This window comes from Schistocerca americana, chromosome 7 (genome assembly GCF_021461395.2).
Source record: "Schistocerca americana isolate TAMUIC-IGC-003095 chromosome 7, iqSchAmer2.1, whole genome shotgun sequence".
In the NCBI taxonomy this organism is placed as follows: domain Eukaryota; kingdom Metazoa; phylum Arthropoda; class Insecta; order Orthoptera; family Acrididae; genus Schistocerca; species Schistocerca americana.
In genome coordinates this window covers 251659259-251677903 of record NC_060125.1, presented here as the reverse complement: position 1 = coordinate 251677903, position 18645 = coordinate 251659259, and positions in this window count along the sequence as shown.

Below are 18645 nucleotides of genomic sequence, written 5' to 3'. Positions count from 1 at the left end.
TAGGATTAGAAAGAAGTCACTTGGGATTAGTTCTTGTGAATAGGGTGAATGAGGAACCGATTCAAAGCCCAATTCATTCACTTTCCACAACGTTATCGCTGATCTGTGGGATGGTGCATTACCTAGTCTTTCTTCAGCCAACGCAAGCTACAAACGATCCAACAATGAAGCATAATCGAGTCCAGTTGTCGTTCTGCCTTTTCCAAGTAATCTGTTAGGATTATTCCTCTGGAATCTCAAAAAGCATTAGCTATCACCTTACCAGCTGACAAAATGGTCTTTGTCTTCTTCGGTGCACTTTCACCAGCCTTTGTTCTGACTGCCGTTTTGACTCAGGTGTGTAATGCTGGATGCAGGTTTCATAAACAGTCACATATGGGCGCAAAAAGTCCTGCGGATTGCGATTAAACACTATCGGGCATGGTGTTGAGATATTGTCGGATATGCCTTTGGTCGACTGTGAACAATCGCAGCACCTGCCTCGCACATAGCTCTTCACGGCCAATTCTCCGTGCAGGATACTATGCACTCGCTGAGTTGAGATGTCTACAGTCTCATCAATCTTACGAATATTTATTCTACCGTTTTGCAACCATGTCATGGATTTTTTGAGTGGTTTCGTTTGTCGTGATGATGACAGCTGGACGGCCAGAGTGCGCTTCGTCTTCGTTGCTTGTCCAACCAATTAAATTCACTAATGGAAAAGTAAATGGTCTTCAGTGATGGAACAGAGCCCGCGTGAACTTCACCCAATTCTGTTTTGATCTATGCAGCAGTCCAACCCTTCAAATGAAAATGTTGAATAACAGCATGAAACTCGACTTTCCTCATTTTCATTCGCAACCGACAAATTGACTAATGCAGACGACTGTCAACAATGAACCGTACGCTTTAAGTTTCCCCGTTCATTTCAAATCCTACTCACTGCCTTGCCTCGCTATAGACGAGCTGTTAAATTTTAACTACAAAGTAGTAGAAATTTCGATATACAGTTGTAAGCAATGCTTTCCTTAAATTTCTTATGAAAAGGTTTAGTCCCTGAGATTCCATTATCAGATCATGTTAGCATTGATTTTTGTTCATGTAATCTTTTTCTCAGGAAATGTTTGATATTGATTTGCAGTAGTACGCGTACAACGATTCTCTGACTGGTCAACATCCTCGTAGTTCCTTCTGTCGCAGTGAATTTATACTAAATAGAAATATAAAAGAAAAGCATTTTAATCATGCAGAGGAACAAAATTACTTTAGATGTGTATCCAGCACAATGGTCGAATTTCAAGTCGTGAACGAAATTGTAAAACGGGGCAGTGAGTGTGAATTTATGAGTTTGCTTATGATTAATAGAAGTTGACTTATCTTAAAAAAAGAAAGAAAAAAAAACTTTGCTAACAATCTTTGAGAGGTAGGTTAATATCCTGAAGAGAGTGTGTCATAGTTTTCATGTTAAGACTTCATCAGGCTAACGAGAAATCCAGAAATGAAAGGGGAGTCAAGAAAAGGAAAACAAACTATAATGAGATGAAAATAGTAAACAACGAACACCTCACAAAAATCTGTACACATTGTCGGAGAATTCATAATACCAGTTTTTGTGATGGAGTTGAAAAGAGTGGTCCGAAGGATAGAAGAAGAATTAAGTAGGAGAGTAAAAATGATTGCAGTAGTAATTAACAACGTTATTATTGCACTTGGAGCTCGAGCACCGCCTATTTTATGGCCCATAAACGACTTAGAAGTTACTATGCAGCTGTCTGTAGTACCACTCTCCGCAACCGATGTTGGTGACACACGCTTGGACATTATCAGCAAAAGGTAAGCCGAGCTTAAACTCGGTTTACCTTTTGCGACACCTAATATTCACTCCATTGAAGTAGTGATAGGTGGAAAAGCTTACGAGACACAAGGAAAAAAAAAGGGAAAAACGTGAGATGGTACAACTATTGTAGGGTCTGCTACAAGTATAGTTGATGGAGCTATGATGGTACAATTACTGTGTTGGTCTACTAAAAATATACTTTATCGGAGCAAGTGATCTTTCGTGTAATATAGTATAGACATTATTTTCGTATCTCATGTTAACAAGTTCAGCTATTAATCAGTCATGACATGATATGACCTTGGCTAATGACTGCTGTCCGTGACACAGGGTAAAATTTTCGGTGAGTAGCGTTTATAGAACACACGTTGCAATCGCAGCAATGGAAAAGTGTCGACCTGCCGAATAATTTTGGAGATGCCACGGCCCTTCATTCTAGGTCATACAATATTATGTTGCCCACGTGAGTTTAGTTTGTCATTAACAGCCGATTATGTCTTCTTATAAAGTTAACACGGTACTCAGCCAGGTCCGCGCATTCGTAAGCCGTTTAATGTTATTGGATCATTTCATGGAGACACTTCACTCTATCAGCCTCGTTATAACTCTACGTTAATACCTAGATTTGGCGATCTGAAAGAGTAACATGTCACATTCTAGTAATCAAATCACTTACCTCCTTGTTCTTAGACGGACTTTACTGTGTGCAGTTAATACTATAGTTTCTTCGGAAACATCCATTGCAGTTCCAATCCATTCACGCGCGAAATGTTGTTTTCGGTATCTGTTTGTCTTGTCTGTCGTGAGGTTTCCGAGTGTATAATTTCGCAATAAGTAAGTTTCTTAGCATTCGGAAGACTATTTCTTTTTTTAGATGTTGTAAGTTTCGTTGGGGTTTCATTACAGTTGTAAAAGCAAACTATGTTCTTTAAGGAGTTGTTTCTTAAAGTATGATTTTTCTGCGGCTATCGCAACGCGAATACATGTAACATCTTTGACGCCATTTCATTTATATCACACTTTAGACGTGCTTAGCTTACGGCGTGTAAATTATGCTGAAAATAATAGTTTGAATCGATGTGATGTCTTATTTGTTTCGCGCCTGTTTGTCTGCCGAGAGTGACAGTGGGATGAGACTAGCATTACAATAGCCAAATAATAATAAAAAAGTTCTTCCCAGTACCAACCTTTGTTGAACCTCGGACGACTTGCTTGCTTAAACTGGGATTTGTTAAATCACCGTGCATCATTGTTTTAAAACTGCTAGTCTTTGTGAACGTGTTCTGTGGCCTCATTCTGCTTTGGAGTACTGGTTGGATTGCGACAGGGTCGACTGCGTGGGAGTGAGCATGTGGCAGCGCGCCAGCCGAGGCGAGTCGAGTGCATTAACCAGTCGCGCACAGTTGCTCACGAAGTTGGACGCTATCAGCGAATCAAGCGTTCGTACTATAGCATGGGGATTCACGAAGTCCCACCCACCCCTTTCTTACTTCCTATCCCCATTCTCTGTGTTATACAAATGCATCCACCTTTCTTGGACTGATTTTCCTTGCAATTTGAAAGCACGTACAAAAATCCTACTTCTAAACCATTTTCAAGTAGCAAAAGTTATTTCGAAACTGGTACTTATTCAGAAGTAATATAAAGCTTTAGAAAATTCATTTGATTTTAATGCAAGACTCTTCCAAAGAATACTCTGAATCCAGGATGAGATTTTCACTCTGCAGCGGAGTGTGCGCTGATATGAAACTTCCTGGCAGATTAAAACTGTGCCGGACCGAGACTCGAACTCGGGTCCCGAGTTAGTCTCGATCCGGCACACAGTTTTAATCTGCCAGGAAGTTTAATACTGTGAACGTTTTGTGGTGCAACTCTTACTATCAAAATAATTTCCTATACATCATATGCGCCCTCATTTACAAATTCTCTATCATTTGTCGTAATATCTTCTGCCAGTTTTGCATTTGCTCCCTTTCACACACGCAAGAACTCCTTTTTCAAATCCTTTGAATAGCTGAAAGAAAAGCCGCAAGGATAACGTTAGCTCACGGGGATTCTGCTGAGAACTTTGATGTCTACTTCAAGCAAATAATCACTAGAATTTACTTACAGAATTACTGGAGTTTAATGAATGAACAAACTATCGGGATTTCCATTCCAAGAGGCGTTTAAAGTGCATCTGCTACTAGTCACCGCTCCAGGAGATGTCAAGCTTATATCTTGTAACACACTGCATCTGTCCTTCGTAATTACTTTATTTGGGCGAGGTAATGTGTCTGAAAGTTCCTTCAGGTACATGTGTCATATCCAGTGGAAGTCACTCATTTAGGATTAGATCTTGTAGAGCTATCAGATTTCACGGATGTTAATTACTGAGTTTTACCCGCTGTTCCAGATAATCCCAGACTTTTTCTGTGGAATAGAGATCGGGTGATACAGCGGGCCATTCGAAGTACAATACGGAGTTGAGTTTTCGTCAAAGTAGGAACGTATGCGTGCTGCTCTGGAAGACACGAGTGTCCACAGCATACTCATCATGAAAGAACGGCAACTCTTGGTCCCGGAGAATGTTGAATTAAACATCCTGGTTCATTTTCATGGTAACTTGAATGAGAGCCCTAAGACAGGATGCGAGAAACACACCCAAATCATCTCTGAACCCCCTCCACCGGATCTGCATCTTCCATACTCTGCAGGTTAACGTCTTAATAGATCGTTAGTGCACTTGACGTCTCGTATCACTTTAACAGACTTAATAGCGACTCTTCGGACCACATTACACGCCTCTACTCCGCGGCTGTCGATGTGTTCTTTGGCCAGCCGAAAATGTGCACCTGTGAGCAGTACCCTTTTGCGTGATACCCATCTCCAGAGATCCTTTGCATGTAGTTATCTTTGTCAGTCTTTGCTTGGAATCTGGTTGAGATGGTCTTGCATTCCCTGACAGCAATTGCTGTCGAGTTTGAAACTGATTGTCATTGACAGTGACACTCGTCTCCGTGTCCCTGTCGGTTAGCATCTTTTTAAACCACTGTTCTTATGGCGTATTAGATGTCTGCGAGTGGTACACCTTTCTTGTAGACACTATGATACGCAAACTGGACAGATTCACACATAGTGTGCTCATCGTCATGTCCAAATACGGTAGCCGCATTTTGCCATTCTGTCATATCTTCACATTAACCTATTTCACTGCGCCAGTTCTATACAACCGAGCAGCACTTCACTACCATGGCTTACATCAGTGATGAAGGGTTACATGACCGCCTGGCATCAGTTTTACTTCGTCTACGGCTTTCCAAAGCGGCCAGTGTGTTCTTTTATATTTTTGTCATGAACTTGCTTCCAGTGTGAGGTGATAAATCATTTTCTTCTTCTTCTTCCGCTTCTCCTTCTCTCAAAATGCTAAGCCTTATCTCTACAACCACAGCTTCCTCTATTCGGCAGTCCTCTTCATCTCCATGTATGAAGAATAGCACATATAATTGGATTCCACTCTCTTCTCTCATTCTTGCTGGTTAGTGGCAACATTTTTTTTCTTCTGTGTTATCAGATAAATATAATGGGCCAAGTAATTGCTCGTCTTTTCACTCCTCGCGTAGACGGCAAGAAGTGTGTGCCCTCGACGGTCCATTGGCCTTGACATGCCTTAATCCTGCAGCGTACCTGTTCGGCCTTGGTATGTTTTTCGGTGTCAGTAGCACATACAGCTAAAGGTGGGTAGACGCTGGTGGCCTTATCATGTGCGGATGGAGATGTACTTGATACTATACTGTTTTTGATGACCAACTGAATAAGTATGAAGCTGGTATCTGTATAGACATCATTGGTGATCTTGGAGCTCTCGAAGAATGAAGTTATAATTAAATCTAGACCTTTCGTTGCTTTGCTCTATTATGAGCGTAAAAGGTCGCAGTAGCTTTGTTTTGCTCCTGCTGCCCATGTTCTTTTATCTCTTGCGCACCATCCACCGAAAGATGACGTGCATTTCCTTTTTTTTTTTTTTTTTTTTTCGCCGTGCTTGCTTCATTTTCGTGGAGCTGTATGGTGCTAGCTACCTCGTGCTACTTTTAAGTTGGTTATGAGGCAACACACACTATTTAAATGCGACGTTTGCTGCAATTTGTCAGTGCAGGCTGGGTACTGCGTACTCTGTCAGCAGCTTAAATAGAGGATGACCCAAAAGTCCGTTAACATTTGAAAATGGACTAACTCACGGAATAATGTAGGTAGAGAGATAAACATACACACGTGCGTGAAATGACGTGGGGTTTCATTGGAACCAAAAAAGAGCGCGAAACTACCCAACGGATGGCTCTGAACAGCAAGTTAGTGACACCGCATGAGAATCGTGTATAAAATGAGCCCAGTGAGAGGGCGAGTCAGATCATCCCTAACGTGGCTGATAAACACCTGCTGGAAGGTACGACTATTATACAGAATGGCGCTCCACCCCATACTGCTTGCACGTGTGAAAGAACTCCTGCGCACATTGTGTGACGAGGATCGCGTGCTTGGCCTACCAGGTGCCCCAGACTTCAGTCCCTATTATTATTGGTTTTGGGTTTACCTGAAGTTAACATCCGACCGCAATTTCTCACCATACCTACAGATAAGCTTCACAGTGTTGGTTGCAAAATTCCCTTCGACTACAGGTTGATGAATGACGGCCGACATGTTGAGCATTTGTTATAAAGAACATCGTCTTTGCTAATAATCAGTTGTTATCCTAATTATTCCTTTTGTATCAAATGAAGCTCGACCTGTTGTTCATTTTTTGCGCTTTTCGTTTCAATGAAACACAAGTTATTTCAAGCATCTGTTTCAGTTTTTTCTTATCTACCTACATTATCCCATGAAGTATTGAATTTTCAAATGTTACGGACTTTTATGTCACCTTGTACTTCTTTGTAATTTTAGAGAATCATTCCCTTTCATGTTAGAATCTGCAACTATTCTACTTTAATTTGTATCTGTCGTCGATTCAACGAATTGAGACACGAGAACGCCAAATAACAGCATACGCATTTCATGCTCTGAGTTCACGAAGGAGGTGCATTTACTGCTGCATTTAGTAACATCTCGGGGTTGGATCGGTGTTGATCTAACATTTCGCTGGAAGGTATTCATGCCCAACATTTCATTCAGTGGGTACCGCGTAGTCTTATCGTAAAAGTTCTATATTTGGAGTTTAGCAGATGGATGACTGAGTTTTAATTCGTGGACATTAGATCTATAGCCATTGTTCTTAATGGAAGCTGTACCCGATTTACTCAGACAAAATGAATTTTTTTTGTGGTTTTAGGGCGCACAACTTCAATGGTCATTAGCGCCCACGAAATGAAATGGCAGTAGTGTGGACGTCCCCCTACGTAGCTCGTCCAGTAGGATATTGTAGAACGATGACCTTTCTATGCTAGACAGCGCTTGGTCACAGGGCGAACAAGATATTGGTAGATTTTTAATAAAATAGTTCCGAATCGACACATGGACATCAACCATAGAGCACAGATCCTTTCCCTCCGCACCCCCTCCACCGGGGATTATTCCTCTTTCTTCTAAAACACAGTAGAGTGCATCATGGGCAGAAGACAAACACTAATCTGGGACTGCGAAGGTTAGTCTTGAAGTTTTAATTCTCTGAAAAAACGTCAGGCCTGACGGTCGAGCGGTAAAGAGCGTTCCTAGGAAAAAAAAAAAAAAGTTGTGGAGTCGAATACCGGCTGGGCCTTGGAAATTTTCAGTCTGCCTTTACCTTTCACCGATGTGAGAAGTCGTCAGGAACGACACGTGTTTCGGATTCCACGTCAAAAAAATTCCTTTGCCCGGTTTGTTAACTGGCGTAGACTAGGGACGAACAAATCGCCGCAATGGCGTCCAATTGAAAGACTTGCAACCGGCCATTGAACAACACGAAATTATTATTACCTCGAAAAAATCAAGTTGCGACCACGAAATTTGGTGATGGTGTTAGTCCTTCCTTACACATTCACCCTCCAATGCGAGAAGTTTTTCCCGACGATGGATGGCTTAGCGGAAATATTGCTTGTAGAAGTCTGCAGTTTGGCTGTTCAGGAATCTTACCGTGTTGAAAATCGCTTCGGCGTCGTTCTGGGAATGGATGCCTACAGTGGAAAAGAAACAAGTCACTGGGTGCCATATCAGATGAATACGGGGGAGGGTTGTTCCTTACAAGCATAGTTTCTTAGTTCGTGGTGCTTGCAAAAACATGCTCTGCGCCACCTAGCCCAATGATGGTTGCGTCTTCGCATTTTTCAGCGTTGGTGAATTCACGTTTCCACTGCTTGGTTTGCTCATTTGCCTTGTGGTTGTAGTGATCCCTGTAGCATTTGCCTTGTGGTCGTAGTGATCCATGTAGCACACGACCAAGGTGATTAGCTGGCTCGCCTGCTTAGCTGAGTTGGAACGGGCTTGCTTCACATGCACTGGGCCCGGGTTCGATGCCCGGCGGGGTCGGATATTTTCTCCGACTGGGTGTTGTATTGTCCTCATCACCGTTTCATCCTCATCATCGGCCGCAAGTTGCCCAGTGTGGCGCAGACTGAAATAAGACTCGCTTTTGGCGGCTGAACCCGAATGGGACATCCTGGCCAACAATGCTATACGATCATTTCATTTCAGCTGGCTAAAGAAGTAAATTGGATTGGCATGACACAGCTGCTACATTTCCAATGCTACCTCAGTTCGGCGAGCCTTTCGGATGGTTGTTGAGTGGTTACGGAACACATCGAGCTGTGACTGCCATGTTCCAAATGTCATGCAAGAAGCTGAAATCTAATCCATAACCGATTTTCACTTTTTCGCTTTAGCCTCGATTGTGATGACCGGTTCTTCATAGAGAACTTCGTTCATCTTCCAGTCTTTTTGACAACGGAATCGTGTGCGTCACGTTATCAGTATATCGTATGTGCATTGTTTCTGTATGTGACATGAGGTCTTAAATATACACCATTACCATGGCTGTTAGTACTCCCCAATATTGCCCCTCTAAATCCTCCGACGACAACAAGCAGTAACACGTGATATGATGAAACTCGAAAGACCTCAGCGACTTCCCAGTTCATGAAAACATAGAACAACTTACTGCGCACCCGATTAATATCTAGAGATCCAGTGTGGATAAACAGTGGCCAACTCGCTCCAGAAAGCTATAATCTAAGAGATTACTGGAGTAATCAGTTGATGTCCTTCCATTGTTATAAGAAGTTAGTTAAAATAGATCCGACCGTCCAATCCCGGGACTGAATCAACGAAGAAAAATATGGAGCTCCCTCAACCGTATCAGAACTGGCCACACAGTAACCAGCGCTACACAAGCGTGCAATTATCGAAGTTCTAATGCGAAGGCTGGACGTCGGAACAAACACTGGAGGAAATTTTGAAGACTACCCAAAAAGAAAGACATCATAACTGCAACATGTGCAACAGTCAACTGGCTGGAGTATTTGGATATCCAACTATAATGGAAAATAGATCTCAGCTTCTTTTAGCTACCGCTTGTTCTCCAGCTTTCATTATTACCTATAGATACATATACAAGGTGAAGACAAAAGTGCCGCACTTGGAGGTCGGCATGCGATTTCTCATCCCAGTTCAAGACAAGTACCGCCAGTAGGTTTAATAGAAACTTGATTTTAAAAGCGAGGGTCTGGCAACGCTGTAACTGCCCGCAACGTGGCCAAGAACAGGTGGTATGAACTCTGCGCTGTGCCGAAGCTGTGTCATTAGCTCAACAAAACGAGGCAATGCCATGGGGAACGGGTATGCAGACGAAACTATGTTCGAGTCACGTTCGCGCCGAACATTTTTTTTCTCTGTTAAAGCATCAAATTGTATCCAGTTTACACGTATTTCTTTCTGTTACTGTTACCTTTATTGAAACATTAAGACATAACACGAACTTCTTACAGAAGTAAACGATCACTTCGTTTCGTCCATGACACAAATAAAGCCAATAGAAAATGATAGTGGATACAATAACATCATCTGTGTCCAATGAGGTACAAAAACCACAATAGATAGACTACACTGGATTGCACATTATGCTACGCACGATAATTCCATTCTGTACGTTTGGCGTCTAGGCTTATCTTCAGAGCCGGTATGTACACGTGTCTAGCAGCGTTCGCTTTAGAGATTATCAAAGCGACCACCTTGCTTCTGTAAACAGTTCGCCACTCTCTGAATCATACTTTTTTTGCTGGAACTTAAACAACACACCTGTATCCACCATTGTCGAAGCGGCAGGCACACGAGCTGTTAGGTCGTGTCCATCCATTGGTGGAATATTATAAACTTATTCATTTAAGTGTCCCTCTAATAAAATTCTAGTGGATTAACGTACGGGGAACGTGGAGGTCAGAACACTGTACCTCCACAGTAACCCATTTCCTATGAAACACTTCATGTAAATAGTTCTGCACATTCATTCCAAAGTGTGGTGGTGGTGCATCATCAAGCTGAAACCATAGCTGTGGCCGAACATCAAGTGGAACGTTTTCTAATGCGGGAGGAAATGTATTACAAAGCAACGTACGATACAGGGGAGCATTCAGCTTGTCCGGCGATAGGTGACGGCCCAAAAGCACATCTACCATGATTACAGTTCACAGGTTAATACCAAAGCGTGCATGAAAGCCACGTTCTTGGGTGACGTGCGGATTGTGTTCTGACCAATAATGGCAGTTGCGGAGGTTGAAAGTTCCTTCACGAGTGATGCTAGATTCGCCAGTCCATATCACATTATTCATAAGAAGTTTGTTACCTTCTACTTGGTGCAAAAGCCATTCACAAAGCTGTACTCGTCGAATGCGGTCTTCTGCCCGCGAGTGCTGAGTTAACGTGTTGTAGTATGGATGCAGTTCTTCGTCGTGCAGCACTTCAACAACCAGTCTTTGAGACGTCTGGAACTATCTTGCAATATCACGGGTAATTCGCTGAGATGATCGGTCGATGGTTTCGAAAATGGCGTCCTCTGAGTACTTCTAGACGTTGCGCTACTTCTGTCCATTACTTGTGGACGAAGATTACTGGTTTCCCCAAGGATTTGCACCAGGCAACGAAAAACATTCTTATCGGAATGACGCCTTTGAGGGTACCGTGCAGCTTACGAGCAGCAGCTTGGTTATCATATACACCCAGCACCAAAAGCATATCGACATATTCGTTTGCGTACTCCGTTGGGAGGACACCCTACGTTAATGTGACAAGACTAGTGATGGTTGTGCACTACGCAGGTAGTACACACACACACACACACACACACACACACACACACACACACACACATATATATATATATATATATATATATATATATAATGTATGCAGTTTTACTGATCCCTCTGTCATGTGATGGGCTATTGTCATGTGACAAAATGTCTTGTTTATAAACGACGAGAACTAGGGAACAGACGTTTTAAAAATAGGGAAGGAACCTGAAGAGGGTTCGAACCGTAGCTCCATGGTGAATGTGGGTTTGATATCCCAGCAGTCTACTCAGTGAGCTACGACGGTTGGTACGGCAGTGCAGGGTGAGTCACGTACCTCTGTACATTCCGAAGCGCTGCACGGTGTTGCCGGCTCCTCGTTTTGATACATTGTTTCCAAAATGAACCCGATCTGATTTTGCCAGATAAACTTTTGTTTTGTATCTGGTTGAGGAATCGCGTGCCGACCTCAAAAGTGCCGAATTTTTTCTTCACCCTGTGTATAGTTCCACCTGTTTGTATTGCTTCGTATCCTTTTATCTTATCTTGTATGCACTTGTGAGATATAATTTTGTAAGCCGTGCGCTAAATGTAATCCACTAACTCACGCAACGATTGTTGCAGCATCGCTTCGAATGCAGAAAATGAATTACCGCACGATAGGCTCTTGCTCAACTTTATCAATGGGTTGTGCCATATTTTTTTCTCCTCTAGTGGCGTGCTGCGGCACTGTGACGCAGAGATATCATATGTACTAGGACTAAAAACATGTTCTTGGAAAGAAACGAAAAATGAGTAAAGTAACTTTATTTTTTTGACGTGATAATTAAAACATTGAATATATCTTGTGACTACTTATAAATTGTAACTGTATGTTTTTACATGTAAATTTCTACACGTTTATCTGCAGAGTGTGTCGATTATAAAACCAAATGCATAAGCAATTTCTAAAATTTTTGATTGTCATCGAAAACTGCACCAAATCGATATTTGCAGGAGGTATTTACTCCTGCTTGTTTTCATTTCACGGAAAAAAATAATTTGTACCCTTTTCGAATTAATTTGGGACTATACCTTACAGACAGATTAATAGAAAATATCTTAAGAGTTGAAGGGACCATCGACATAGAGGTCGTCGTTGGAGACGGAACACTACCCCATTTGGACAAGAATGACGAAGATAATATGTGTGTGAATTCCTAAGGGACCAAACTGCAGAGGTCATCGGTCCCTAGACTTCATACTTCTTAAACAAACTTATGCTAAGAACAAAACACACACACACACACACACACACACACACACACACACACACACATGCTCGAGGGAGGACTCGAACCTCCGGCGGGAGGGGCCGTGCAAACCGCATAGCTGACGAAGATAATAGACTATTACATTGTTGAAGGCACAATCGTAGTATTCGAGTGAAGTGACTTTGGTAAACAAAGGGAAATCGAAATCATAACGGCAGTCAGGGACTTGGCGCGTACTTAGTGAGTTTGGGCTTGTGAACTACCCCTCTACCCCACCTGCACGTCAGTAGTCAAGGGCGCCGTGTAGCGAACTTGCGGCGAACCGTACTCCGTATGAGAAGGGCTTAACGGAAGGTACGGCTGGGACTTCTTTATTTTTAATAGCTAACTGATAAGTTGCTCTTCAGGTTTGATACCATAACTAGTTTCTCGTTACCCTGCGCCTGACAATATTTCTTCTTACGTCTGAATAGCATATCGTTTTGTCATTGTGTCCGACGCAGTAGGATCATTCTAGTGCAGGCTCTGGTTGTTTGTCTCGCAAACTCTCAACCGATTTTCGTCCACAGTAAGCCACTTACGTTGTCTAGAGCATCCTCTTAGAAACCCATCAGTGGGTGTGAGTTAGTTGAATGTTCTAATTTATTCTGTGTTTACACTCAGGCCATGCAAAGTTGTGAGCAGTCATTTGAAGGTGGTCTGTTATGTAAGCGACTAAACTGAGCCGGGGGCCAAGTTATGATAATTGGACAATAACTCGTTAGACGCTAATCATTTCTTAAGTGGTCACGTCCGAGTTGCTTGCCTACACAATAATGCATGAAGCGGGCGTGGAGACTATTCGGATGCTTACCGATGCGCGCAAATGGCTGAGAAACCAGCAGCTATATCGTTACTTTCGGCTAATGCGTGAAAACATACATCGCGAAACTCTCATTTCAGCGTTTCGCTGTATCATGACCTTGTCGCCTCCTTTTATGTAATCTGCAGCAACTGCGCACGGTGTACGTTTATCTGCTCCAGTTTAGGGTTTCGTATCTGGACCAAGCCTGCCGTGTATTCAGAAAACAGGTTTTCTGCGCAGTTTGAACAACGAGCCATTACGAATTTTTAGCAGCCTTGATGTTTTCTCGGCAATTTCACTGAGTTTGCTTTAACGTCGGGCACTCGTATCTTACAGAATTTGCTGCACATTGACGAGTTTATCCCGGATCACAAAAAAGACTGTAAAACTGTAGATTCCACTATAATATCATATTTCGCTTTGGGAAGTGTGCTAAAAATACATTCCCCAGGAAACAAGAATTTGTTTTGTCCATGTGCTATTTGATTGTACTGAAACGATGTCACCCGTATTTAATACTACCAGTTGATTCTTATGATCGTCTTCATTTGAGCTCTGGATTCCTATCCTGAATGAGCGCTGTCGGACATCGGTGGAAATTAATTTAAGTTTAACTCTTGTGACATTGTCTTCGCTTACTTTTTGATAGGAATCATCTGCCCTCTGTTTGTGCTAAAACTTAAGGACTAAGTAGCTCATTTAGGTCGTCATCCGCTGTATTTGTAACTAGTAAATAAAGCTGTTGTGCGATAACATTCTTCATTTGAAGAAAGAAAAACACTTCACAGATTAATATGTTGCCTTGTTCTGGAACATATAGATGCGTGCGTTAACCAGAATGCCAGACAAAGAGGTATGTTTGTAAGAGTCTTCATTTGTTTACAAAAAAAAGCCAATTGAGACATCATTGACATATAATATTAACCCCACAGCTGACGGCTTCTTCACTGATGTTTTGACTTAGTATCAATGCATAAACGTATATTAAAAGAGAAACGCCTGGGGACTTTACAGCATTCTCGAGTGGAATAGGGAAGGCGAGAAAAAATATTGGTACGAAATGTTCCCTCCGCTACCCTCTGTAAGTAATTGTCAGATCGGTATTGGCAATGTCCATTAATCGTAGTTATGGCCTCATTTCAGAGAGAGAGAGAGAGAGAGAGAGAGAGAGAGAGAGAGAGAGAGAGAGAGAGAGAGTACACAAATTTCTTAAAGTATGCCATATCCAGCTGAAGCTGCTAGTTGATCATTAGATGATATGGAGCTACCAATTCTCAATTGATTGCTGCGTTTCATCCACTGTTCCAAATAGTCCCAGACATTTTGTATGGGGGTAAAATCGGGTGAGTTAATGAGCCAGTTGATGTGTAACATGGTTCCCAAATGCTCACTAAACCAGGAATGCTTTCCAGCAGTCCTAATGTGGCTGTCCTCAACTTTGAAGACGGAGGGAGTTTCCCATCATACCCATCATGAATACGAAGAAGAAAGGGCAACACTTGGTCTTCGAGAATGTAGAAAGAATCATCCTAATTCATGCGAATGATAATCTGGGTAAGTGTACACAAGTCACGGTAAGAAAAACACCCCCAAAACATCACAGAACCACCTCCGGCCTGACCTGCATCCTCCACAAACTGTCCGTTAAATGTGTCATTGGGCTGTTAGTGCACTCGGTGTCTTGCTTCATTTGAAAAAGAAACAAACTCTCCAGATCACATCACATACTTCCAGTCGGCTGTCGTCCAGTATCTGTGTTGTTTGGCTTGTTAAAGAGGTGCAGCTTTATTTGCTGCTGTGAACCACCGTATTTTGCAAGATACACGACTCCAAATGCCCATTGCATGCAGTTCCCTTCACAATATTCGCTCGAAAACTGATGGAGATGGAACTACATTCAGTTCGAAACTGTCACTGACTGCGCGTAACTCTTGTCTCCATTCCGTGTCAGTATGTTTTTACGACAACTATTCTTACATTGTATTACACAACTGCTAGAGATTCACCATTCCTTATAGATGCATTGGAATGTTGACTTTGATACACCAACAAATCGGGCCACTTCATTAACGCTACAATCACGGCCACTTTCAAACATGATTGCTCCTTTCTCCCATATTGCCACGTCTCCTTATTGACAAATCTTCCTGCACTGATTCCATATAGTTGGCTGGCACATCTGAAACACTTTGTTACTACGATGTACAACAGTGGGATAGGGTCAGATTAGCATCTGGTACAAGTTTGGCGCCATCTGCAAAGAGCCCAGTATGCCCTTTTAAGGTGGTGTCTGATGGTATGACCAGGGAGCTCGTTGTAGCTCGAATATGCATTGGCCATTGTAATTAAATCAAAGCTAGCCAACTGTGAGCTAGTTTAGTTATGTTCTATAAGTGCAAGAGCTTTAATCATGTGATGCTTGGGGACACTAAGTGTGTGATTTTTGTTGTCAGTCATTAGACATTTACTGCTGGATAAAAGCCGTCTCTACATTCTCCCTTCCCTTTAGCTAATGTACTTTTTTTAATTTCATCCACTATCATCCATTAGGATGTCACCTCGGTGTTTTCTTATCTCAGGGGACTTGTTCCAGAACTTTTTTTATTTCGTCTAGTCAGAGTGTGTCGAGTCCACATCTACTTTCTTTTCGTTAAAGTCATAATTGTAGTTACTACTCCTGTTTTTTACCAGATTTGTTTCTTCCCTCTCCCCAAGAAATTTCCAGTATGCATTCATACATTATTCACTGAGTAACTTTATTTTTAAATGTTTTTCACAATATGTGCTCATGCTTCACTCTGGTTTCAAAACATCACAGGTATTTAAAAAAAAACCAACCCAGTAGATTTTCTTTTTACTTTTTTTGGATTTCTTGGAGTTGACCAACAGTTAGATTTAAATTCATATGATTCATTTATTAAAAAACACTAACTCATTCTTGCAGCTACTTTACTTTAAATATGTAGAAATTGTAACAGTACACCGAAGTTCCTGCTAATGTTAGCAAAATAATGGATAATATATTAGTTTTTAAAGAAACCACTCATCATCTGACTACCAGTAGTGGTTTTTAGAGTCCTGTGCCTTCAAGTAAACAGTACAAATGTTGCACCAGCTGTTGAACTATGACTTGAGCATTTAGAAGGTCCTGATATAACCCTGTAAGAATGTAACTAAAAAAATGAAGGAACAAGCAGTAGAACCCTTGCAGTATCTTGCTTTTACTTGTATGTTACGTCCAAGGTTCAGAGGGAGAAGATTAACTGATGAACAAGAAGAAGGTGAAGAAAGCTGTCTCATATAGATGCATCCATAGTGTATTACAAGTATTGTTTTTTAGGACTACTGCTTCCGATTATTTTTCAGCCACTATATATTCTGAAGCAATTATGACACAGTTCCATCCAAACAATTGGTGAAAGATAACGTAGCTGCAAACAAAATAAATAAAAAAAGGAAGCTTACCGGCAGGAATTATTAGTTTTGTGGAAAGCCTCAGTTTTTAGCCTCCTAGCACTTACATGCATTGAGAGAATCTTCTCCACATATTACAAAAAACTTAAGGAGAGAATGAGTTGCTTACAAAAAAGCCTAAATTGTACTGTACAGCTATTAAAATTCTACATAAAGTTAGTTTTTTCTGTAGTGTAAGTGTTAGTTAACTGTGTTTCTTGTATTGGCAGAAAAAGTTGAAACACAGTAAAAATAAATAAATTATTGTGATGGTAAACTGTTGCCTTCAATAAATATCATTGCTCTCTTTGTGTAAGGCAAACTATGTAATATTTTGTATGTTAAATTTTCATAATTAAATATGGTTGGGTTCTGTTGGGTTCTTTGGTGGGTTTTTAAAAGTTCTTTAACTCATGGTTTTGTGGATCGCGTTAAATTATGTCAACCTGCTTTCGCTGCCGTAAGTGAAAACTAGTAGTAAACACCAATTAGAAATTTCCGTGTTGTGAGATTTACGTGAAGCTTTGTTTTGAGAGCTCAGTTTAGCTTACCAAAAACAATCCAGGTCATTTTAAACGTTCTGTTTATTTTCTTAAGATACCTCCAGTCATGGCCTTTTTTTTCCTAAGTACAAAACCTCACAACTAGTTCTGTTACTTCATTGTTTGTAAGTAGTTTCCTTTTGGCATGCGTATTGCACGCCATTGTATTGTTACTATAATTGGTTTCAGGTCTACTTTGGACTTGATTTAATTAACATTTTTAATGCTGTCCTCGAATGTTGGCGCTATATGCAACTTAAAAAATGCAAGTTATATTTTGCCCTTCCCATTTTAATAAGAGGGTGCCGATGGTGTTCTAAAATGCACTTACTTTTCTTCTAGTGAAGCCTTTGTTCTGGTTTTAACACCGAGTGTTTATCAACTAGCACATCTAAAAAGAGCTGCAACCAGCAGAATTACACACGAATGGCATAAATGTCACTTTAAGATAATTTTTGTACCTGTCAAGTTTATTTCCTGTTCTAAATGAGTGTACGTGACACCACGTTATTACATGTGAATAGAATTGAGAAACAAAGCAAAATAAAGCATTTTTGCTGTCAATGGATACACACTTAAATGAGAAAGCTTGTGCCAGAGCTTTAAGAGCAATAACTGTCATGTAAATCACCAGGTGGATTGCATGCAGTCTCTGCATATCTTCACTACATTCAGGTGCTTTGTTCAAGAAAGTGAACAAGAAAATTGGAAATGTTCCCAGTTTTCTTAAATTGATACTCTTCTGTCCCCTCCTCCCCAACCCATCACCACCACACACGAAACTCGTTTGCTCTGGGCGGTAATGCGTTACACATTTATGTAGTGTATTTTCAGTTTGACTCGTGGACTTTGTAATCTGTGTGCCGCCTATTAAGTATTGTACGGACGTTGATGTATCGGAAGGTTCTTGTTTGGGTGCGAATTACCTTAAGTAATTGTGGAATTAATGTGAAAGGCGGCCAGAAAGTATGAAAAGTCGATCATATGTCGTACAACTGTATGAACATTTGAAATTACAGCTCTATTTTCAAGTTCCGTGAAAGTCATTAATTACTTTTTTACAGTATCTGATTACATGACATTGACCAGTTACTGGTACTTACCTTGACACTACTCAATCATCCCACCCCATCGGAGACAATAGGGATGAAAAGCCCTCGAGACTCACGAATCAGCCAGTGACCCTGAAGGCCTTTGGCTTTGAGACTAAAATGATTTTTTTACTACCTCTTCCAATCCTCAAGCGTAAGGATGCTAGGTATACCTTATCCCTATCGGTTCCTTTTGCAGGCAGTAACTGATAATGCGTGTACAAAGCTTGGATTAAGCTGCTCCACACTTTTCACACTTGTGCTTCACATGTGGCTCCTTTCTCGCACCACATGCACACCTGGAGGTCAGTTGTCATCAGTACTATTGCTATTGAGCTCAAAAGCTCCGGATACTATGGATTCGACACTAATATTTGCCGTTTTCGATTATATTTGCCACTTTCTTTCTACTA